The following is a 25,401-nucleotide window of genomic DNA, read 5'->3' as shown; positions in this document are numbered from 1 at the left end:
AATTGTACTTCTGCAGTCTACACAACTATGACTTCATCACCTGCCAATGTTTGAAAACATCTACAGAGGGTAAATCTTTCAGTTCCTTTTTACCAGGGAAGGATAATGTTTGTACAAATCTATGAAATGCAACGTGAAAGGAAATGCACAATGAAATGTACACAATACATACAGATTTGGGGTGAGGGGTATCTTTCATTGGTGTAGAACATTCATGTATAATCAGAATAGACGAACTTCCATCTTCTTTTGTGTTCCTGCAAAACAAAAATTCATGGTTAAAGAATATAAATAAGAATGACCATAGTTGATCATATGTATCCTTGACAATAAGAGGCAGTAAGGCATGAGCCCGTCCTTTGTAGTACTAGGAGGCTAGGAGGCATGAGCATGTCCTTTGTAGTACTAGGAGGCATGAGCATGTCCTTTGTAGTACTAGGAGACAAGGGGGCATGAGCACATCCTCTGTAGTACTAGGAGGCAAGGGGGCATGAGCTGGTTCTCTATAGTACTAAGAGGCTAGTAGGCATGAGCCCATCCTCTGTAGTACTAGGAGGCAAGAAGCCATAAGCCCCTTCTCTGTAGTAGCATGGTGCAAGAAGCCATTGGCCCATCCTCTGTAGTACTAGGAGGCAAGAAGCCTTGGGCCCATCCTCTATAGTACTAGGAGGCAAGGAGGCATGAGCCCATTTTCTGTAGTACTAGGAGACAATGAGAAAATGGCTATAGCTAGAGGCTGGAAGTCCACTGCACTACCATTTACAAAAGTTAAGCACGGGGTTTCATGTTTTCTGATAAACCCATGGCTATGCAAATTGACACTATGGAAAAAATTTCAGAACGTTAGGGAACCGTGGATGAAGTTCTACCTCCCTTATAGCTTCCAGAGGTACTCCCTGACAATCTAAACATAGAACATCTAGGCTAGGCCTCAAAATTTCCACTCGCTTGCTTGCATTTGGCGAGTAGAAATAACGTGGGGGCTAGTGTGTCACAGCATTGGAGGGAGCAGACGAGTTTCCTCTGAGGTAAAATAAAAAACTGAGATGGTGGCAATATGTGAAAGAAGACGTGTCCCTTTGTTCCTCCTGTCTCTGCACAGGAAATGACTGGGCGTGCCAAGCTGTCAGATTCGGGAATAGGGAGCCTTGGCTAAGAATTTCAGTTCTCGCACTTAGTTACTGTGCAGTGCATTGTGTAGTCCTTGGGGTGCTCTGTGACTTCCCGTTCCTTGTATGGACTACACTTACCAGAACGGCATGTGGCACAGCTCTGGTCGAAGGTGGCAAGGTTCTTCTTATCTGCTCACAGAGCTGCTGGACCTGGCAGAGCTGCTAACATAGAGTTACAGTGGATGGAGAGCTGTTCTCCCCTGTTCAGTATTGTGGGAGCCAAAGAAGTTGAACTAGTGTGACCCGGTACCTCGTTTTCCTGTGAATAGGGAAGAGAGGTGGTGACGGAGAATTGTCCTGGTGGGAGCTGAGCTCCCCTAGCATGGAGAGAGCCATGGAGAGAGCCAACCTCCTTACCTGATCCCACAGAGCCCACACTATGGAGCTGTCTGAAGGTGACTTGGGGAGATTTCTCTTTACTTCCTGTTCAGCAACCAAACAGGAAGTGAAAGGAAATCCTTCCAAAATGAGGGAATCCCAGATTGTCACCAGTGTCCATTTTTTACTGTTCTGGTGACCACCAAAATTTGTGTTTTTTCTTTCACGCTTGATAACATTAAAAGCCCCAAACCAGGACAAGCTGACCTGGGTGGGGGGAAATTTTAGTGGGGACAGACTGATCTGTGGGAAGGGTGAGGAGGATTTTACTGGGGACAGACTGATCTGGGGGTGGAGGGGGTTGTGAAGCGGGGGTAAAGAACATGGGGGGGGGTTGAAGGGGGGTAGAGGACATGGCTGTGGGCAGGAGGGGGATAGAGGACATGGCTGTTGGGGGTGGAGGTGTGTGAAGGGGGTAGAGGACATGGCTGTGGTGGGGGAGAGGGTGTGAAAGGGGGTATATATTTATTTTTGTAACTTTATTGTGCATAAAACATTTAACAGTGTAATTTCATGAGATAATTTACGAAGGTTTAGGGGTAGAATTAGAGATGCGGCCTGGTAGGAGTTGGGTGGGGCAACTGGTGGCGAGTAACTCTTAAAGTGTTACTAAACCCACAACAGTAACATCAGTCTGTACAGTATATGCAGTAAAGCATGCTTGATATACTCACCGTGGAACCTAAGGGGTTAATCCTCCGCATTGTGTAACAATGCTGATTGATCCTGACTTCTCTGATCCTTCTTGCAGTGCCCCCCTCTTATCTCTTATGTAAGACATATCGTGTGGAGTCACTCTGAACATGCTCGTTTTGATTTGTATTGTTACAGAGGTTTTTTTTTTCTTGGGGGAGTGCATGTGATCAGCACAGGGCCAATCAGCGCTGTTCAAACATAGGTCAAGGTTCTGCATCCTCCTAGAGCAAAATGAAAACTCCTCCTACAGCCTTTAACCAGTGCTCGACTGAACACTGATAGAAGTCACAAGAGTGCTCTAACTGCTGATGGGAATAGGTATTTAGCAGTTTATATGTTCTAAAATAATTGCATTTCCATGTTCTGTGTACTGTGGGAGACCAGATATAGTGAATGCAGGATCCAGGGAGATCAGATATAGTGAATGCAGGGTCTGAGGAGACCAGATGTAGGGAATGCAGGGTCCTGGGAGACCAGATGTAGGGAATGCAGTGTCCGGGGAGATCGGATATAGTGCATGCAGGGTCTGGGGAGACCAGATATAGTGAATGCAGGGTCCTGGGAGACCGGATATAGTGAATGCAGGGTCTGGGGAGACCAAATATAATGAATGCAGGGTCCTGGGTTTAGCAGCACAGTGGCTAAATGGTTACTACTTCCACCCGGCAGTACTAGGGTCGTTGGTTTGAATCCCACCCACGGTACCTCCTGCCTGGAGTTTGCATGTTCTCCCTGTGACTGTGTGGGTTTCCTCCGGATACTCCGGTTTCCTCCCACACTCCAAAGACATGCTGGTAGGTTAATTGGCTCCTGTCTAAATAATTGTCCCTAGTATGTGTATGTATGAATGTGAGTTAGAGACTTTAGATTGTACGCCCCTTGAGGGTTAGGGACTGATGTGAAGGTACAATATATGTATGTAAAGCGCTGTGTAAATTGACGGCGCTATATAAGTACCTGAAATAAATAAATAAGGCCTGGCTAGTAGCTGAGGACTTGAAATTTTGAGCCCTGAACTAGGCCTTGCCCCGTAAGATTGTAATTCCCACTGTCACATATCTCTCCTACCGTGTCTTGCCCACCCTTTCCTCCCCATCACCCCCCTTATTCTCCACCCCTTTCCTTCCCTGGCTGCTCTTTCCTATAGACCTCTGGACAACAGGTTCTCTAATCCTAATTCTCATCAAGTATTATCCCATTGGGTACCAAAATCTCTTATTTCATAACTTTATATGACCCTCACACTGCTTCCACCCATCTTGGGTCAGGACAGATTCTTGTTCTGTTGACTCTGTTGGCACTCCCTATTATCACACCTATTTCTAAATACTGTATCTACACCTGTTAGACTGTTCTCGACTATCCCCAGTCCTTTCTTTTAACACCAGCCTGTTTCTGTATAGAGGGTTGGCAACGTTCCTCATGCTGTTTTATAGCTCTCAGCTAAGTGGTATGCTTTAACCCACCTTAGTGATTGCCCTAACCCTTTATACTTCAAGGTCATTTCCAATACTACTACCATATGACTTGTTCATGATGCTTTTCTTTGACCCATTGTTTCTGAACATAACTTGTCACACAAGCCCTCTCTCAATGGCTATGATAAGTTGTATCTTATTTTCTGTATGATCTGGCATTTCAAAGCAAGTGTTTCTCAGTGTACTTCCTAAGATGGTATTCTGTTTAGCCTCTTTGTGAATGTTACTTGTACAAATAAAGGAATTACAAAAAAAAAAAGACTGTTCTCGACTGTCAATGAATCTTACACGTGTCTCTACTACACTGTTCTTGGGGAAAAAACACAATACAAATGTATTGAGCAAAAATAATAAGGCCCAGATAAACCTTAATGCATCACTAAAAATGAATGTGATAACACCACCTCACTATGCTAGGGTCATGATTCTCAACCTTTATTCAGCTGCTTTTCAAATCCTTTGAAGCAGAAAAGATGCTGACCATGTGTGAATCAAGCAATAAGGTTAGTTTTTCAGGTTCTTTTTTTCCCCTATAAAAAGTCATTAGTGACAGGAAATAAAACCTGTAAATCATCAATTTAACAATGGTCATAAAAGAGTTAAATTTGATTGTGGCTGCTGACATCTTCTGCCTGACAGTATCTCAGATGATCTCAATGACATAAACACGCTGACTCAGTACATCACCATGAAATCATATAAAACTTATGACATCTTCGGCTGCTGAAATGAAATGATAGCCTAATCACTCTGCTCCAGTAAGTCGCAATGAAACTATGTAAAGCTACTGTAATTACATCTCATACTGATGTGTGAACTTACTGCTCTTTACTTAAAGGATAAGTTCACCTTTTAACAAAAAAAAAATAATTGCACATTTTTGTGTAGGTAAAAAATGTGCATTTACTATTTTTTGTTTTAGTCCTCATGCACACTTGGCGTTTTTACAGTGGCTGTTTTTGGCTTTTGACATTTTTTTTCTACAGCTAGTAAATCCCCCAGCATGTTATCCTGTGTCCACACATAGACTGTAATCAATGTTGGCTGGAAAAAAAACCCAGAATTAGTGGGTTTCTAGAAGAGTTTTTTAGCTGTAAAAACGCTCTAATGCTGAAAAACGCAGTAAAAACTGTCGTTTTTGGACTTTTTTTGACCGAATAAAAAACGCAAACGCGTGAAAATGCAGCTAAATGCCGCTAAACGCTAATGCAAAAATGCTACAAAAAGCTGAAAAACTCAAGTTTTTAACGTGACTTTACACAGCCAACAATACCACAAACGTCCAGTGATCAGTGCTAATAAAAAGCACTGACACTGTATTAATGACACTGGGAAGGAAGGGGTTAACATCTGGGGTGAGCAAAGGGTTAATTGTGTGCTGTGTGCTGTTTTACTATGTGGCCTGTGTGTTTTACTATGTAAGCATGCTGCTTTGTATTGCTCTGCTATGCAGAACAATACAAAGCAGCAAACTGGTGCTGACAGGAGAGATCTGTATTGTTTACTTACAGGTCTCTCCCCTGTCAGTATTCCTCAGCGATCATTGGGTGCCGATGGGAAATCTTCGGCTGGGACCCAGTGATCAACAGCTGTAGCCGCCAATGGCGGTGTGGATAGGATGGCGCACCCCTACCCAGACATGCAAAATCATGTATATATGTGATTTTGAGCAGTCCTGCTGCCCTGTAGCAGTAGTTTTGCTATATGGCGTTCAGGAAGCAGTTAAAAAAAAAATCCCATGCTTGTGAATGCAAACATGCACATATGGCTGGTATGTGTATGTAAACAACAGTTGCTCCACACATGTGATCCAACGCTGTGAATGAGGAGTAAGAGCAATAATTCTAAGATCGTAGTTCATGGCTAACTTTAAAGTGATAATCTGTAAAGGCATTTTTAGAGCTGCCTATGGACAATTTTGGGAACCAAAGTCTTTTGCTATTTCATAGACATGCACAAATTTAAGGCTTGACATGTTTGGTATCTAGGTACTCAATGCAACCCCACCTTTTATATTTTTTCCAAAAAACACTATTAGTTTGTTTTTCTGTATTAAAATTTATTTTAATGTATTTGTTCCTGAAAATATGCTTTTGATAAATATCTTGCACCATACACCAAACAGGAAAATCTGCAACAGTGACACAGACAAGATAAAAAAGTTGAAGACTAGGTGAGGGTGAGGCACTGGATATATATCTTCTGCCAATAGAAATGAAGCCCTTAGTGGAGCCAAATGGTTTGGATTTGGAAGCTCTCCACAAAGTGGGGACCTCTCAAAAATAGGGGTCATCCAAATTGAATAGTTTGTATACAGTTGCACTAGACAGATTGTCAAACAAATGATCCAAGAGCCCAGCAATGATGTATTGTTCAGTAAATGGCCATGGAAAGTACAGCAATTAGCCAACGCATTTTGGGGGCCCATAGATCTCCCCTTTCCTCACTGTTTAAAGTGGTATTAAACCCAAAGCAAACATTTAGGGCTCATGTACATGGGGTGTTTGGAAAACTCTGTGTCCGAAGGACACAGCCATCACAGAGAACTGGGAGGGGTTCTGGGAGGACATCAAAAGACGCCCTTAGCATACTGTAGCCGTCTTTTGGCTATAGCCCGGTTGGAAAGTGGTTAGAGCGAGATTTCATGATAAACCTAAGTAATCTTAAAAATCTCCCTAATAGCCTCTTCTTTCTTACCTGTTGCCTTACCTTCCTTTACTCCTACCCCTCCTGTTATTACCAAGGTAGCTCTACCACTCTCTTTACCTTGATTCTTGTCCACTATTTACAGTAATAGGCCACTACGGGTTGATCATTTTCTAGACATGATTGTCTTTGCGTTACACAGCTGTCATGTATTTGATATGTATATTTAGCCTGCTAAAACCCACTCCTTTTTTGAAAGTACCTGGCCTTAAGAAAATCTCTTTAGGAAACTGTTATTCAGTGTGTATTGTTTTCTTGGTGCACATGCTAGCTCTTTCTCACTTTTTGTAATATTGTACCTTATCATTTTTTGTCTATGGTATACAGTTCCAATAAAAAAAGAAAGCTATTAAAAAAAACTCCCTCCACCTACTAACACCTATGTTGACTAACCTGTGTAAGAAAGATTTATATACAGGGATCTGCAAGTTATATCACCCGACGCCCAGGACATGCAGTTCCAGGCGCCGGAAAGGTGATTGTCTTTTACCGTTAGCCCTGCAGTGGGCAAGCAGCAGGTTTTACTTTTTTAGTCGCCCAGAGGATGTCTGCGCTGGCCCGGGGAGAGTTCCATAGTGCAGGCTGGACTGAGGAGATCAGAGCCACAGGAGGCCTGGCTCTAGGGCCATGTCCGCCTACTGAACTAGAGACTGATCTAGCAAGAGAGTCGGGAGAAGGAGGGGAGAGACAGCACTGTCCACCAGACACACCTCCACCAGGACAACCTCTAACTGCGGGTCTGACACCCAGACTGGCCCTTGTATCAGCCAGCGGTTAGTGACACCCACCAGGGGCCTGAGACCCCCCCCCCCCCCTACACACACACATACCCCTGTAGTAACCCCTAATATCCCTTCTATTGGGGACACTAATCACCAACCCTGACCCTCCAAACCTATATGGGGGTACTCTGACCCAATATATCACTTATGCTGCAGAGGATGATAACACCTACCTGATACCCTTTATATAACCTCTGAATTATTATTATTTTTTTTTACATTTAGTCATTAATTCTTTTCCCGGTTATTCCCTTCTAAGAATGGATTGAGTGGCTCAACAGCCACTCGATCACTTTAGCGAGTGGTAGAAGGGGGCCACCGCCTTACTCGGGCTCTCCCATCCAATTGTAGAGTCTGAAGAGCTGTGAATGGCGGCACTACATAGAGACAGAAGAATCGATGTTGTTACTCCCTCTCTGTTAGCCTGGAAACTGGAAGGTTCTTTGTTTACAAGGCCATTAGCAGCCAGGAAAGCAGCCAATCAGACCAATCTGTGTTTGATCAGCTACACTGAAGCCCAGAGGAGAGATCACTTCACAAAGAGGACCTGTCATGGCCCATGGAATCACAAGGGATGTTGGTCATCCCTTGCGACAGCTTAATAAAAAAAAATTAAAGAGACAGTGTAAAAAAAAAATTAAAGAGATAGTGTCAAAAAAAGTTTTAGATAAAATAAATTATAAAAGTAATTGATTGATTGTATCATACTTGTGACGTAATTGTCACAAACGTCAGAGCAAGAGCAATAATTCTAGTGCAAGACCTCCTGTGTCACTCTAAACTGGTAACCTGTAAAAGGCGTTTAAAGCTTTACCTATAGAGAATTTTAAGTATCATAGTTTTGCACCATTCCACGAGCCTACACAATTTTAAAGTGGGACATGCTGGGTATCTATTTACTTGGTGTAACATCATCTTTTACATAAAAAAATTTGGGTAGTATATTGTGTTTGTATGCAATAAAATTCATTAAAGTGCATTTTTTCCCAAAAAAGTTCATTTGAAAAACCACTGTGCAAACACCGTGAGACATACAAAAAATTGTAACACCCATCATATACAGTGCATGCAGAAAGTATTCACAGTGCTTAACTTTTGCCACATTTTGTTATGTTACAGCCTTATTCCAAAATGGATTAAATTCATTTTTTTCCTCAACATTCTACAAACAATACCCCATAATGACAACGTGAAAAAGTTTGTTTTGAAATCTTTGCAATTTATTAAAAATAAAAAATGAAAAAAACACATGTACATAAGTATTCACAGCCTTGGCACAATACTTTGTTGAAGCACCTTTAGCACCAATTACAGCGTCAAGTCATTTTGAGTATGATGCTACAAGCTTGGCACACCTATTTTGGGGCAATTTCTTCCATTCTTCTTTGCAGTACCTCTCAAGCTCCATCAGGTTGGATGGGGAGTGTCAGTGCACAGCAATTTTCAGATCTCTCCAGAGATGGTCAATCGGGTTCAAGTCTGGGATCTGGCTGGGCCACTCCAGGACATTCACAGAGTTGGCCCGTAGCCACTCCTTTGTTATGTGGGCTGTGTGCTTAGGGTTGTTGTCCTGTTGAAAGATGAATCGTCGCCCCAGTCTAAGGTCCAGAACACTCTGAAACAGATTTTCATCAAGGATGTCTCTGTATATTGCTGCATTCTTCTTTCTTTCGATTCTGACTGGTCTCCCAGTTTCTGCCGCTGAAAAACATCCCCACAGCATGATGCTGCCACCAGCATGCTTCACTGTAGGGATGATATTGGTCAGGTTGTGAGCGGTTCCTGGTTTCCTCCAGACATGACGCTTGGCATTCAGGGCAAAGAATTCAATCTTTGTTTCATCAGACCAGAGAGTTTTGTTTCTCATGGTTTGAGTCCCACAGGTGCCTTTTGGCAAACTCCAGGCGGGCTGCCATTTGCCTTTTACTGAGGAGTGGCTTCCATCTGGCCACTCTACCATACCAGCCTGATTGGTGGAGTGCTGCAGAGATGGTTGTTCTTCTGGAAGGTTCTCCTCTCTGTGATTTCTGTTCACAGATTTGCCGTGTATCATCTCTTAGTGTGCGATTCGCCGCAGAATTGTGTCACACAGACTTTTTTCACTATTGTATATGTTTTTTCACTATTGCTTTTTCACTATTGTGCGATTTGTATATATATTTTTTTCTTTGTAGTTGCAATTTTGTTGATAGTTGCACTACTGGATTTATGTTCAGTTTACCTGAAATCGCATCTTTAATGCACGTTTTTTAATCTTGCATGTTTATGCGTTTATTTCTTAAATTGTATATTGATATAGACTCACCACCTTTTGAGTCCCAGTTGGACTATTATCCACTGTCACCATTATATCCTGCTTAGGATATATTCACTTATTATATATGTATTATATGGTCTCACATTTTATATAGATGTGCGTTGTTTCACTTTTTCTTCACTTGTTGATCCAATAGGATCACAGCACGATTTAGTTTTTTGGTATAGATCACATTAGGATCCTATCACATAGTAGTATTTGCCGTCTACGGCCGGCATTTAATTACTTCTGTCCCTGCAGAGAGCTCCGCTATTATATTTGAAATGAAAAGGTATTGCGGTTGCAACAATGTATCCATTTGTATCCATTTCAGATACAGATCTTTTTAGTCGGCTACAAATAGATATATTCTTGCAACAGCAATACTTTTTCATGTCAAATATAATAGCAGTCTGGAATTCTTCTTTTTCTTCTCCTTGCAGGTCATGGCTCATGCGCAGATTTTTTATCAGTAAAACAATCAGCCGATTTGCCCATCATTGCCGGGAAAATCGGCTGATCGGCAGAATTAGCCGATTTGTTTCCAACTTTACCGATAAAAAAAATGTGCCAAAACCCCGAAAAACGGCCGACCAATTAATCCACTAACGGTCAAAAATCGGCCGCTTTTCGACCCGTCTATGGCCTGCATTAGTCTTCACTTCTTTGATTATACTGATGATAATACGTTTTTTATATGTATGTGAGTAGCACTACATCATTTTTTCTGTATTGCATGTATTTGATCATTGGTATATGATTAGATGTCAGCAGTTTCTCTGCAAATATTTGTACTCCTTTGGTAGCTCAAGCGCAGGAGGTTCACACCATTATTCCACCGATACCCAGTATTTTCATGAGTACTCGTGCAAATGCTCCCGATACCCAAAACTGATATTTTGCGGTGCGATTTGCGTCCAAACAAAATGACTGAGCACAAATTGCACTGCAAAGAATGGCATGTGATTTGAACAAGAATTCCTGTCCAAATCACATGCAGTTTCCCGCGCCATTCCTGTGTGAACCCAGGCTGAAATCACTGTAACAAGCCTGGGTTCACACAGGAGTGGTGGGGAAACCGCATGTGATTTGGACAGGAATCGCACAGCATTCCTGTTCAATTGCATGCCATTCTTTTCATTTTGTATGGACGCAAATCGCACCGCTAAGTATCGGTACTCGGTATCGGCAAGTACTTGACCAAAAGTATCGGTACTCGTAGTCACAGATAGAAAGAGGGGGGTATCAATTCATCCCTACTTTGTGTCACCACATGTAAAAATATTTACTATGCTAGAATGTTGACTGTAGCTACTTGGACCAATGTAATAAATAACCTGGTATGGATATAAACCTAAAAAAAACAATGTTGGTCATAAAAATCAGGTTTCAGGGCCGGTTCACACCAGATGTAGTCCAGTGTATTTTTCTTCTGCATCAAAACAGCATGGACAGTAAGTTATATGGGTTCCAATGGCCAAGTGCACACCAGTGCAGTCAGTTCCAATGCATTCCAAAGCAGAAAAAAAATAGAACATGCTGCATTTTTTTCTGCTCTGAACTGGACTGGAACGTGGCAAAACGCATTAAAAAAACACCAAAAATGCAGCAGAACACACATGTTCTTAAAGCAAAATTCCAGGATCCATAAAAAAATGAAGTCAGCAGCTACAAATACTGTAGGACACTTACCTGTCCAGGGGTCCAGCAATGTCCTCACCTGAGCCAATTCTTCATTTGGCTTCGGGTGCTGGCGCTTGCATCTTAAAGCTTAGCGCCACCCAAAAGGGGAAGTTCCGCTTTAAGTTTTTGTCCCCCACTCCCTGTTAAGGATTGGCACCTTTGGAGAGCGGGAACCCAAATTTGACAGGTACCCGCTCCCACTTCCACTGTGATCGCCTAAGGAGATCGAAAGCAGAAGTTGTCCTCCCCCCCTCCCTCCCCGTAGACTTCTGTCACATGTGACAGGTCCCTGAAGCCTACGGGACCATTCAAAAACTCGTGCATGCGCAGTGGGCACCCAGCTGTCAAGCCACAAGCTGTCACAACCAGGTGCCCACACTGAAAATGCCATCACTGGGGAGAGAAGATGGTCAGTGAAACTAGCCGTGGTGAGGACACCGCTGGACCGAGGGACAGGTAAGTGGCTGTATTCAGCAAACGCATGACCTGTTTTGCACTTTCAGCACTTGGCACGTATATATTTTTTGGGGGGATTATTTAGCATTAGTTATCAATACCTTTCAATACAGTGTGGTCACTTTATATGTATTTTTATATAATTGCACCTACTTAGTTTTTCATGTGAAGCTCTTCACCAATATTGTTTTTTTATGTCATACATCCTGTGGTATTGGGAATAGGTGGTAGCAGCTTGTATATATTTGGGGTTGTGTTTGTTCATACCAGTGAAGCGCAGGGGGATTATATATTTTTGTATTTTTAAAGTCAGCAGCTACTGTTTTTGTAGCTGCTTTTTTTTTTTTTTTATATCAACTGGAACTCCACTTTAAGTAGGGACCTGCTGACAACCTGTGTTCAATCATGGGGTGTGCACCCTGAACCCAGAAGAGGCAAGCGACGTACAGGTTGTGCCTATTCAAGCTGATCGCACCGCAGTACATTGCAGGCGGGCAGGCCTGAAGCAATTAAAGTGATACTTAAAGTAGAGTTCCTGCCCCCGGCCCCCTCCCCCCCCACCCAAATACTGTGACGGCTGAATTTTAATATTAGGGCTCTTACATGTCCAGCCATCCAGCGCTGTCCTCACCCCGAGTTGATTCTTCAATTGGCTGTCGGGTGCTGGCGCCTCCATCTTGACTAAGGAAAACCAACAGTGAAGCCTTGTGGCGAACTGAGCCAGAAGTGGGAGCAGGTACGTGTCAAAACTAGGTACCTCCCAAAAAGGTACCAAATGTGGCAGTGGGGGGGGGGGGGGGCATATAATCGTCATTTCCACTTTTGGGTGGAACTCCACTTTAACCGCCTCCCGCCCACCATATAAGGTAATGACGGGAGGGCGGCTGTTCTCTTGTTCTGGGAGGACGTCATATGACGTGCTCCCACTTTAACTGCGCGTGCGCGCCCTCAGTGCGGCGATCATCAGTGCACTGTGTGCCTGGGACACAGCGGATCACCGATCACTGTAAAGAGCTGATGATGTAGGCTCTGTAATGTGATCAGCTGTGTCCAGTCACAGCTGATCACATGTAAATAGGAAACGCTGGTAATTAGCAGTCCTCTCCTCCCACTGAGCTCGTGAGGAGAGCCGGTAATTGGCATTACTCAGAGCGGACATATACACTGATCATCAGGGCACTGATGATCAGTGTAGCCCCATCAGTGTCACCTGTCAGTGCACATCAATATCACATATCAGTGCCTACCAGTGCACATCAGAGCTTCCTTTCAGTGCCGCCTATCAGTGCCCGTCAGTGCTGCCTATCAATGCCCGTCAGTGCTGCCTATCAGTGCCGTCTAACAGTTCCAATCAGTGCTAGTCAGTGCCACCTGTCAGTGCCCATCAGTGCCAGCTATCAGTGCCATATATGAGTGCTGCCTTTCAGTGCCCATCAGTGATGCCTGTCAATGCCCACAAGTGATGCCTGTCTATGTCCATCAGTGCCACCTATCAGTGCCTCCTCACCAGTGCTGCCTATCAGTACTCATCACTGCAGCCTTATTAGTGCACATCAGTGCAGGAGAAAATGTACTTATTTACAAAATTTTATGATAGAAACTAAAGAAAAAATTTTTTTTTTTTTAAATTTTGAGTCTTTTTTAGTTTATTTAGTAAAAAAGAAAAATCCCAGTGGTGATTAAAGCGGAGCTCCACCCAAAAGGTGAAGTTCCGCTTTAAGCCTTTGTCCCCTGCTCCTCATTAAGGATTGGCACCTTTGAGGAGCGGGAACCTGAATTTGACAGGTACCCGCTCCCACTTCCGCTGCAATCGGCTAGGCGATCGGAAGCGGAAGTTATCCTCTCCTTCCCTCCCTGTAGTCTTCTGGGACACTTGACTTGTCTCAGAAGACTACGGGGCCATTCACAAAGCGCAGCACTTCTCGCGCATGCGCAGTGGGCACCTGGCTGTGAAGCCACAAGCTGTCACAGCCAGGGGGCCCACACTGAAAATGTCGACGCTGGGGAGAGAAGACAGCCGGGGAAACCAGCGGTGGTGAGGACACCGCTGGACCGAGGAACAGTTAAGTGGCTGTATTTTAAAAGTCAGAAGCTACAGTTTTTGTAGCTGCTTTATTTTTTTCAGGTGGAACTCCACTTAAATACCACCAAAAGAAAGCTCTGTCTCAAAAAAATTATACAAATTGTGTTTGGGTGCAGTGTTGCATGACCACACAATTGTCATTCAAAGTGCGACAGCGCTGAAAGCTGAAAATTGGTCAGGGCAGGAAGGGGTAGAAGTGTCCGGTAGGCAAGTGGTTAAAGGAGAAATAAACTTAGAGAAATGCCCAACTCTTCATTCCGGCAATGCGGTGGTGAGATCCCTCGCCAGTTCCTGTTGTCCTCTCCAGGGCTTTCTCCAGGTGCTGAGTTTTCGGCCTCTTGATTGACATCTTCCCGCTCATGAGTGCCAGAGTCCATCATTCTGGCACAGCCTGGGTGTGCCGACAATGCACGATGAGTTACACATGTGCAGCTCAGCATGCATTCAACAGAAGACTGCAAGTAGGCAGTTCCGTTTGTTATTGCAGAAGAGACAAACATGCTCAGTTTTTCATTTAGTTCCACTTTAACATCATAAAGGGAGTCTGTTTCATTGACACAAACCTGGCCCTGTACTGGCATACAGCATAGCACATCCCTGTGATGGAGACCTAAAGGAGATCCCCCTTCTCTAATCATTGTGATCACCAACGTCAGGGGGTATAGAGGAGAGCTGGAAATCCACAATTCCACAAATTGTCACCTCATCAGGAAGAGGGGAAATCTTTCAATGGGGACACAACTTCCTGTGATACCTATTTAGGAGGGGGGGATTTCTCACTTCCTGTTCAGTCTGCAGGACAGGAAGTAAAAGGAAATCTTAATAATGAGACAAAATGATGAAAACTCTCCTGAGAGCAGTGTGAACACTTTCTTTCGTTTTCCTAAATATAAAAAAAGTTGTGTCTGTAAATATCCTTTTATTATAAATAAAGCTGTGTCAGGTTGGAGTGTCCCCTGTGTGGTGAGTGGAGGGGTCACACATAGGCCATGGCGGTGTACTGGGAAGCACGGACATCTCCTGGGATGAACACATGGACAGTCTAGGAGCTGTAACTGGAGTCCTGGTGTCTTTCTCACACTTCCGGTTCCTGCTGTCACAGGGGACGGCGCTCAGGAAGTGTGATCCTCGGGGCTCCCCGTACTTCGGATTAGTCCATTCCACACCCTGGGGGGGAGCTGCGCCACATCTCCCTTTTACTCCTGCTGTGCGGCTTGTCCGCCTGAGCGCCTCCTCCTCATTGGCCGGCTGTGCGGCTCAGGTACAAGCTGCAGAGGAAAGTGGACCTCCGACCGTGAGGAGCTCTGTGTCACCCCCCCGTCCAGGCGGACAGATGGTGGATTCCGGCATCCCAGGTAATGGCAGCTGAGTGAGCGGAGTCGGTGACAGCTGATGATCTCCCGCAGAGGATCCCCAGTGACGCGTGTGACAGGTACCGGCCTCCCCTCCCCCCACCCGGCGACCCCCGGACCCCCACTCCGCACCAGCTGCAGGGGGCGCTCTACAGCTTGGAGTGTCTGCCTGAGAGCCCCCCCGAGGAGCCGGCACTCCTCACTGCCCCATGATAGACACACATGGGTGGTAGGCCTCCGCCTGGCCTGAACACTGCTACCTGTGACTGATCCCTACTACACAGTGCAGGCACACGAGTCTGTATAGAGGGGGCCAGGACTGATCCCTACTACACAGTGCAGGCACATGAGTCTGTATACAGGGGGCCCAGGACTGATCCCTACTACACAGTGCAGGGACACGAGTCTGTATACAGGGGGTCCAGGACTGATCCCTACTACACAGTGCAGGGACACGAGTCTGTATACAGGGGGCCCAGGACTGATCCCTACTACACAGTGCAAGGACACGAGTCTGTATACAGGGGGCCCAGGACTGATCCCTACTACACAGTGCAGGGACACGAGTCTGTATACAGGGGTCCAGGACTGATCCCTACTACACAGTGCAAGGACACGAGTCTGTATACAGGGGGCCCAGGACTGATCCCTACTACACAGTGCAGGGACACGAGTGTATACAGGGGGCCAGGACTGATCCCTACTACACAGTGCAGGGACACGAGTCTGTATACAGGGGGCCCAGGACTGATCCCTACTACACAGTGCAGGGACACGAGTCTCTATACAGGGGGCCAGGGCTGATCCCTACTACACAGTGCAGGGACACAAGTCGTATACAGGGGCCCAGGACTGATCCCTACTACACAGTGCAGGGACACGAGTCTGTATACAGGGGCCCAGGACTGATCCCTACTACACAGTGCAGGGACACGAGTCTGTATACAGGGGCCCAGGACTGATCCCTACTACACAGTGCAGGGACACGAGTCTGTATACAGGGGTCCAGGACTGATCCCTACTACACAGTGCAGGGACACGAGTCTGTATACAGGGGGCCCAGGACTGATCCCTACTACACAGTGCAAGGACACGAGTCTCTATACAGGGGGCCAGGACTGATCCCTACTACACAGTGCAGGGACACGAGTCTGTATAAAGGGAGCCCAGGACTGATCCCTACTACACAGTGCAGGGACACGAGTCTGTATACAGGGGTCCAGGACTGATCCCTACTACACAGTGCAAGGACACGAGTCTGTATACAGGGGGCCCAGGACTGATCCCTACTACACAGTGCAAGGACACGAGTCTGTATACAGGGGTCCAGGACTGATCCCTACTACATAGTGCAGGGACACGAGTCTGTATACAGGGGGCCCAGGACTGATCCCTACTACACAGTGCAGGGACACGAGTCTGTATACAGGGGTCCAGGACTGATCCCTACTACACAGTGCAGGGACACGAGTCTGTATACAGGGGGCCCAGGACTGATCCCTACTACACAGTGCAGGGACACGAGTCTCTATACAGGGGGCCAGGACTGATCCCTACTACACAGTGCAGGGACACGAGTCTGTATACAGGGGGCCCAGGACTGATCCCTACTACACAGTGCAGGGACACGAGTCTGTATAAAGGGGGCCCAGGACTGATCCCTACTACACAGTGCAGGGACACGAGTCCGTATAAAGGGGGCCCAGGACTGATCCCTACTACACAGTGCAGGGACACGAGTCTGTATAAAGGGGGCCCAGGACTGATCCCTACTACACAGTGCAGGGACACGAGTCTGTATACAGGAGTCCAGGACTGATCCCTACTACACAGTGCAAGGACACGAGTCTGTATACAGGGGGCCCAGGACTGATCCCTACTACACAGTGCAGGGACACGAGTCTGTATACAGGGGGCCCAGGACTGATCCCTACTACACAGTGCAGGGACATGAGTCTGTATACAGGGGGCCAGGACTGATCCCTAGTACACAGTGCAGGGACACGAATCTGTATACAGGGGGCCCAGGACTGATCCCTACTACACAGTGCAGGGACACGAATCTGTATACAGGGGGCCCAGGACTGATCCCTACTACACAGTGCAGGGACACGAGTCTGTATACAGGGGGCCCAGGACTGATCCCTACTACACAGTGCAGGGACACGAGTCTCTATACAGGGGGCCAGGACTGATCCCTACTACACAGTGCAGGGGCACGAGTCTGTATACAGGGGGCCCAGGACTGATCCCTACTACACAGTGCAGGGACACGAGTCTGTATAAAGGGGGCCCAGGACTGATCCCTACTACACAGTGCAGGGACACGAGTCTGTATACAGGGGCCCAGGACTGATCCCTACTACACAGTGCAGGGACACGAGTCTGTATACAGGGGCCCAGGACTGATCCCTACTACACAGTGCAGGGACACGAGTCTGTGTACATTGTATATATGGGACCAGGACTGCTCTCTACTACACAGTGTAAGGACACCGATCTCTATACTAAAGACAAATAGACTCTGCAGTTGCACTTTGCTCCAGAGCTTGGTAAATGTGATGAAGCTCTGCTGACTTCCATCATCCAATCATGTGCAAGCAAAAATGTTTTTTTTTTAATTTTCCTTGCATGTAATTGAGTATTCTTTGCAAATCGAAGTTTCACCTCATTTACTAAGCTCTGAAGCAAATTCCATTGCAAAGTGCACAGGCTATTTGCCTTTAGTAAATCCACTCCAATGTATACATGGAGAGCAGTTCTGGGCTCTCGTATACACCGGAGGACACACATCTTCTCTACAATGTAATCCTATACAGATCAGGGCTGGTGGGTAGATTGGTATACATCAGTGGTCTCCAAACTGCGGCCCTGGGGTCGGATGTGGCCCTCTGATTGCCTTTATCCAGCCCTTGGGACACTATTTCATGCACTGACACCAATGAAGGGGTGCAGTTCCTCCCAATGACACCAACAATGGGGTACAGTTCCTCCCAATGACACCAACAACGGAGCCCAATGACGAGGCAAAATTCCTATCCAATGACACCAACGATGGGGCACAGTTCCTCCCAATGAAACCAACAATGGGGACCAATGACAACAATAAGGCACAATTCCTTCCAATGACACCAGTGATGAGGCACAAATCCTGCCAATGACATCAGTTATAGGGCACAGTTCCTCCTAATGACACCAACAATGGGGCCCAATTACACTAATGATAGGGCACAATTCCGTCCAATGTCACCAACGATGGGGCAAAAGTCCTACCCAATGACACCAACAATAAGGCATTGTTTACCCCAACTGATGCTGGAACATTTTCTACTTTCGATGGCCACAATCTGCCCCCCCCCTAAAATTCGAAGGACAGTAAATTGGCCCCTTGTTTGGAGACCCCTGGTATACATGATCACACAGAATCCCATAGAGCTGAGATCCTATACACTGTGCTGGACTTGTGGGATTCTATATAATGGTAATCATGCACACATCAGATCAGGGCTCTGACATATAGTTGCAGTTCTCCTGTAGATAAGTATATTGTATGTGGACACACATCAGTGCTGAGCTCTAATATACAGTGCAGACACATCTCTGTACACTGGTGTACATGATCCCATAGAGCTGAGCTTTCATACCTGGGGCAGGACACATGGGGTGTTCTCTACATTGGTTATCATAACACAGATCAGGGCTGAAGTCCCATGTACAGTGCAGGCACACAGGTCTCCTGTAGATTGGTATACATGGACACAGAAGAGAGGAGTACTGCTCTCTGGTACACAGTGCAGGCGTACAGGGCTCTGTACATTGTATACATGGACACAGAAGAATACTGATTGCAGGTATACAGGGCTCTGTACATTGTATACATGGACCCAGAAGAATACTGATTGCAGGTATACAGGGCTCTGTACATTGTATACATGGACACAGAAGAATACTGATTGCAGGTATACAGGGCTCTGTACATTGTATACATGGACACAGAAGAATACTGATGGCAGGTATTCAGGGCTCTGTACATTGTATACATGGACCCAGAAGAATACTGATGGCAGGTATTCAGGGCTCTGTACATTGTATACATGGACCCAGAAGAATACTGATGGCAGGTATTCAGGGCTCTGTACATTGTATACATGGACCCAGAAGAATACTGATGGCAGGTATTCAGGGCTCTGTACATTGTATACATGGACCCAGAAGAATACTGATGGCAGGTATTCAGGGCTCTGTACATTGTATACATGGACACAGAAGAATACTGATTGCAGGTATACAGGGCTCTGTACATTGTATACATGGACACAGAAGAATACTGATGGCAGGTATACAGGGCTCTGTACATTGTATACATGGACCCAGAAGAATACTGATTGCAGGTATTCAGGGCTCTGTACATTGTATACATGGACGCAGAGGAGAACTGATATCTGGTACACAGGTTCTGTACATTGTATACATGGACGCAGAGGAGAACTGATATCTGGTACACAGGTTCTGTACATTGTATACATGGACACAGAGGAGAACTGATATCTGGTTCATAGTGCAGGTATACATGGACACAGAGGAGAACTGATATCTGGTTCATAGTGCAGGTATACATGGACACAGAGGAGAACTGATATCTGGTTCATAGTGCAGGTATACATGGACACAGAGGAGAACTGATCTCAGGTACACTGGTTCTGTACATTGTATATGTGGACATAGAGGAGAACTGATCTCTACTGCACAGTGCAGGTACACAGGGCTCTGTAATTTTGCATACATGGGCATAGAGGAGAACTGAGCTCCCATATACAGTGCCGATACACAGGTTTCCTATACAGGAATGTACACAGGTCAGATCTGAGCTCTCATTTACAGCACTGAACACACAGGTCTATGTACAGTATCTCACAGAAGTGAGTACACCCCTGACATTTTTGTAAATATTTTATTATATCTTCTCATGTGACAACACTGAAGAAATGACACTTTGTTACAATGTGACGTAGTGCATGTACAGCTTGTATTACTGTAAATTTGCTGTCCCCTCAAAATAACTCAACACACAGCCATTAATGTCTAAACCGCTGGCAACAAAAGCGAGTACACCCCTCAGTGACAATGTCCAAATTGGGCCCAAAGTGTCAATATTTTGTTTGGTCGCCATTATTTTCCAACACTGCCTTAACCCTCTTGGCCATGGAGTTCACCAGAGCTTCACAGGTTGCCACTGGAGTCCTCTTCCACTCCTCCATGACAACATCACGAAGCTGGTGGATGTTAGAGACCTTGTGCTCCTCTACCTTCTGTTTGAGGATTCCCCACAGATGCTCAATAGGGTTTAGGTCTGGAGACATGCTTGCCAGTCCATCACCTTTACCCTCAGCTTCTTTAGCAAGGCAGTGGTTGTCTTGGAGGTGTGTTTGGGGTCGTTATCATGTTGGAATACTGCCCTGCGACCCAGTCTCCGAAGAGAGGGGATCATGCTCTGCTTCAGTATGTCACAGTACATGTTGGCATTCATGGTTCCCTCAATGAACTGTAGCTCCCCAGTGCCAGCAGCACTCATGCAGCCCCAGACCATGACATTCCCACCACCATGCTTGACTGTAGGCAAGACACACTTGTCTTTGTGCTCCTCACCTGGTTGCCACCACACACGCTTGACACCATCTGAACCAAATAAGTTAATCTTGGTCTCATAAAACCACAGGACATGGGTCCAGTAATCTACAGTCAGGTCCATAAATATTGGGACATCGACACAATTCTAAAATTTTTGGCTCTATACACCACCACAATGGATTTGAAATGAAACAAACAAGATGTGCTTTAACTGCAGACTGTCAGCTTTAATTTGAGGGTATTTACATCCAAATCAGGTGAACGGTGTAGGAATTACAACAGTTTGCATATGTGCCTCCCACTTGTTAAGGGACCAAACGTAATGGGACAATTGGCTTCTCAGCTGTTCCATGGCCAGGTGTGTGTTATTCCCTCATTATCCCAATTACAATGAGCAGATAAAAGGTCCAGAGTTAATTTCAAGTGTGCTATTTGCATTTGGAATCTGTTGCTGTCAACTCTCAAGATGAGATCCAAAGAGCTGTCACTATCAGTGATGCAAGCCATCATTAGGCTGAAAAAACAAAACAAACCCATCAGAGAACTGGCAAAAACATTAGGTGTGGCCAAAACAACTGTTTGGAACATTCTTAAAAAGAAGGAACGCACCGGTGAGCTCAGCAACACCAAAAGACCCGGAAGACCATGGAAAACAACTGTGGTGGATGACTGAAGTATTCTTTCCCTGGTGAAGAAAACACCCTTCACAACAGTTGGTCAGATCAAGAACACTCTCCAGGAGGTAGGTGTATGTGTGTCAAAGTCAACAATCAAGAGAAGACTTCACCAGAGTGAATACAGAGGGTTCACCACAAGATGGAAACAATTGATGAGCCTCAAAAACAGGAAGGCCAGATTAGAGTTTGCCAAACGACATCTAAAAAAGCCTTCACAGTTCTGGAACATCATCCTATGGACAGATGAGACCCAAGATCAACTTGTACCAGAGTGATTGGAAAGAAGAGTATGGAGAAGGAAAGGAACTGCTCAGGATCCTAAGCATACCACCTCATCAGTGAAGCATGGTGGTGGTAGTGTCATGGCGTGGGCATGTATGGCTGCCAATGGAACTGCTTCTCTTGTATTTATTGATGATGTGACTGCTGACAAAAGCAGCAGGATGAATTCTGAAGTGTTTCGGGCAATATTATCTGCTCATATTCAGCCAAATGCTTCACAACTCATTGGACGCCGCATTACAGTGCAGATGGACAATGACCCAAAGCATACTGCAAAAGCAACCAAAGAGTTTTTTAAGGGAAAGAAGTGGAATGTTATGCAATGGCCAAGTCAATCACCTGACCTGAATCCGATTGAGCATGCATTTCACTTGCTGAAGACAAAACTGAAGGGAAAATGCCCCAAGAACAAGCAGGAACTGAAGACAGTTGCAGTAGAGGCCTGGCAGAGCATCACCAGGGATGAAACCCAGCGTCTGGTGATGTCTATGCGTTCCAGACTTCAGGCTGTAATTGACTGTAAAGTATTTGCAACCAAGTATTAAAAAGTGAAAGTTTGATTTATGATTATTATTCTGTCCCATTACTTTTGGTCCCCTAAGAAGTGGGAGGCACATATGCAAACTGTTGTAATTCCTACACCGTTCACCTGATTTGGATGTAAATACCCTCAAATTAAAGCTGACAGTCTGCAGTTAAAGCACATCTTGTTTGTTTCATTTCAAATCCATTCTGGTGGTGTAAAGAGCCAAAAATGTTAGAATTGTGTCGATGTCCCAATATTTATGGACCTGACTGTATGTCCTTAGTCTTCTTCTCTTCAGCAAACTGTTTGCAGGCTTTCTTGTGCATCATCTTTAGAAGAGGCTACCTTCTGGGAAGACAGCCATGCAGACCAATTTGATGCAGTGTGCGGCGTATGGTCTGAGCACTGAAAGGCTGAGCCCCCCCCCCCTTTCAACCTCTGCAGCAATGTTGGCAGCACTCATACATCTATTTCCCAAAGACAACCTCTGTATATGACACTGAGCATGTGCACTCAACTGCTTTGGTCTACCATGGCGAGGCCTGTTCTGAGTGGAACTTGTCCTGTTAAACCACTGTATGGTCTTGGCCACCATGCTGCAGCTCAGTTTCAGGGTCTTGGCAATCTTCTTATAGCCTAGGCCATCTTTATGTAGAGGGTGAGAGTTCTTTGCCATGAGGTGCCATGTTGAACTTCCAGTGACCAGTATGAGAGAGTGAGAGTGATAACACCAAATTTAACACACCTCCCCATTCACACCTGAGACCTTTTTAACACTAACGAGTCACATGACACTGGGGGAGGAAAATGGCTAATTGAGCCCAATTTGGACATTTTCACTTAGGGGTGTACTCCCTTCTGTTGCCAGTGGTTTAGACATTAATGGCTGTGTGTTGAGTTATTTTGAGGGGACAGCAAATTTACACTGTTATACAAGCTGTACACTCACTACGTCACATTGTAGCAAAGTGTCATTTCTTCAGTGTTGTCACATGAAAAGATAGAATAAAATATTTACAAAAACGTGAGGAGTGTATGTACTTCTGTGAGATACTGTACATTGGTATTACACTGAGCACAGCTGAGCTCCTATATACAGTGCAGGGCACACAGGTCTCTATATGTTTTATATACATAAAGATAGAGCAGAGACAAGCACTCATATACAATGCAGGTCACACAGGTCTCCTTTAGAATGGTGTACATGACATAGATCAGGTCAGAGCTCTCATATACAGTTGTAGGCCTCCTGTAGGTTAATATTTAACACATGTACCTGCAATGTGTAGTAGTGATCAGTCCTGCATCGTGTACAGTGTACACACACCCATGTGCCAGCACCGTGTAGTAGGGATCAGTCCTGTATCATGCATACAGTGTACACACACCCATGTGCCAGCACCGTGTAGTAGGGATCAGTCCTGTATCATGCATACAGTGTACACACACCCATGTGCCAGCACCGTGTAGTAGGGATCAGTCCTGCATCATGTACAGTGTACACACACCCATGTGCCAGCACCATGTAGTAGGGATCAGTCCTGCATCATGCATACAGTGTACATACCCCCATGTGCCTGCACTGTGTAGTAGGGATCAGTTCTTTATCATGCGTACACTGTGTACACACACACACACACACGACGTGCCTGCATTTTGTAGTAGCGATCAGTCCAGTATCATGTATACAGTGTACTCCGGGGGGTCAGCAACCTGACCTGTAGATCTCGGCCAGGTGACTGGTAGATTACGGTCAGGGCTTGCTGACCCGCCATTCCAGAGCATCAAACAGAGTGCAATGCAGAGGAACTACTTGTAAAGTTGGAGCTGTATTAGGGAGCAAAAGCCGCATCAGTTGATATCTCCTCTGTAGTGCTGCTCCCACGCCCTGTCCTGGCTGGTGGGTTTAGCACCTGCCAAGCATGACCCAATCAAGTGAATGAGGCTGTTCTGCAAGTGCCCTGCAACCTTGTGCCGTACCGCCAGCAAGGGGTTAAACAGCGCTGTGTTGCTTGCTCACATCCTGCTTTAACACCTTGGACCCCCCAGAAGCATGCAGTTTCGGGGCACTTGCAGAGTGGCCCCTTTTACTTGAATGGGTCTCGATAGACAGGTGGTAGCACCCACCAGAAGCAACGGGGGGTGTAAATTCCTGCTGTGCCATGTGTATACCTTTTGGCTGCTGCCTCAGTAGATAAAGCAGATAGGGATTGGGGGTGGGAAAACTGTGACTCAACCGCAGGGTTTTACCCCTCTCCCTCCCTCCTTCCCTCCAACTTTACATGTGAAAGAGTGCTGTGGCTGGATATAACTAAGGGCTCATTCATACGTGCAGCAGACGCTGCTGCTCCTCTGCAAAGCAATCCAAGTGAAGTGTGTTTGACATTCGAGGAGGCCACCTGATTTAAACCCATGATTGCTGAGCAACGCACATGATTGTGACACCGTAGTACGGTAATTAGAGATTTAAATCAGGTGTGAGGAGGTGACACTGTGCCTGGTGATCTTTGACCTCTCTACCTGTTCAGGTAGATCTCAACCTCTTTAAGGTTGCCTACCCCTGGTGTACACACACCCATGTGCCTGCACTGTGTAGTATAGATCAGTCCTGGCCCCCTGTATACAACACACACCCATGTGCCTGCACTGTGTAGTATAGATCAGTCCTGGCCCCCTGTATACAACACACACCCATGTGCCTGCACTGTGTAGTATAGATCAGTCCTTGCCCCCTGTATACAACACACACCCATGTGCCTGCACTGTGTAGTAGAGATCAGTCCTGTGTCATGTATACAACACACACCCATGTGCCTGTACTGTGTAATAGAGAACAGTCCTGGCCCCCTGTATGCAACACACACCCATGTGCCTGCACTGTGTAATAGAGATCAGTCCTGGCCCCCGTATGCAACACACACCCATGTGCCTGCACTGTGTAATAGAGATCAGTCCTGGCCCCCTGTATACAATACACACCCATGTGCCTGCACTGTGTAATAGAGATCATTCCTGGCCCCTTGTATGCAACACACACCCATGTGCCTGCACTGTGTAATAGAGATCATTCCTGGCCCCTTATATACAATGCAGAGAGCTCAGATCTAACCTGTGTCTGTGTACATTAATGTATAATGCACAAAGGTCTCTTTACATTGGTATACATGGCTATAGAGCACGGCTGAGCTTTCATGTACAATGGAGGA

General features: G+C 45.7%; 1 protein-coding gene across 3 annotated transcripts in view; it reads left to right on the top strand.

Annotated features, from left to right (window-relative positions):
* CUL2 (cullin 2) overlaps positions 1-25,401 on the top strand; it is a 174,250-nt gene that overhangs the window by 30,259 nt on the left and 118,590 nt on the right. Inside the window, exon 1 of one of the 3 annotated variants that reach the window (XM_089668710.1) lies at positions 14,881-15,085. The exons of 1 other annotated variant lie outside the window; for it this stretch is intronic. The gene's annotated coding sequence lies outside the window, so the exon portion shown is untranslated. Of the gene's footprint in view, positions 1-14,880; positions 15,163-25,401 lie in introns of those variants that run through there. One more of the 3 variants, XM_089668709.1, reaches the window with a different exon arrangement.

This window comes from Staurois parvus, unplaced genomic scaffold, assembly GCF_062004578.1.
Source record: "Staurois parvus isolate SC_StPar_1 unplaced genomic scaffold, SC_StPar_1.0 ptg000061l, whole genome shotgun sequence".
Taxonomy (NCBI): domain Eukaryota; kingdom Metazoa; phylum Chordata; class Amphibia; order Anura; family Ranidae; genus Staurois; species Staurois parvus.
This window is presented reverse-complemented; position numbering and strand designations above follow the sequence as displayed.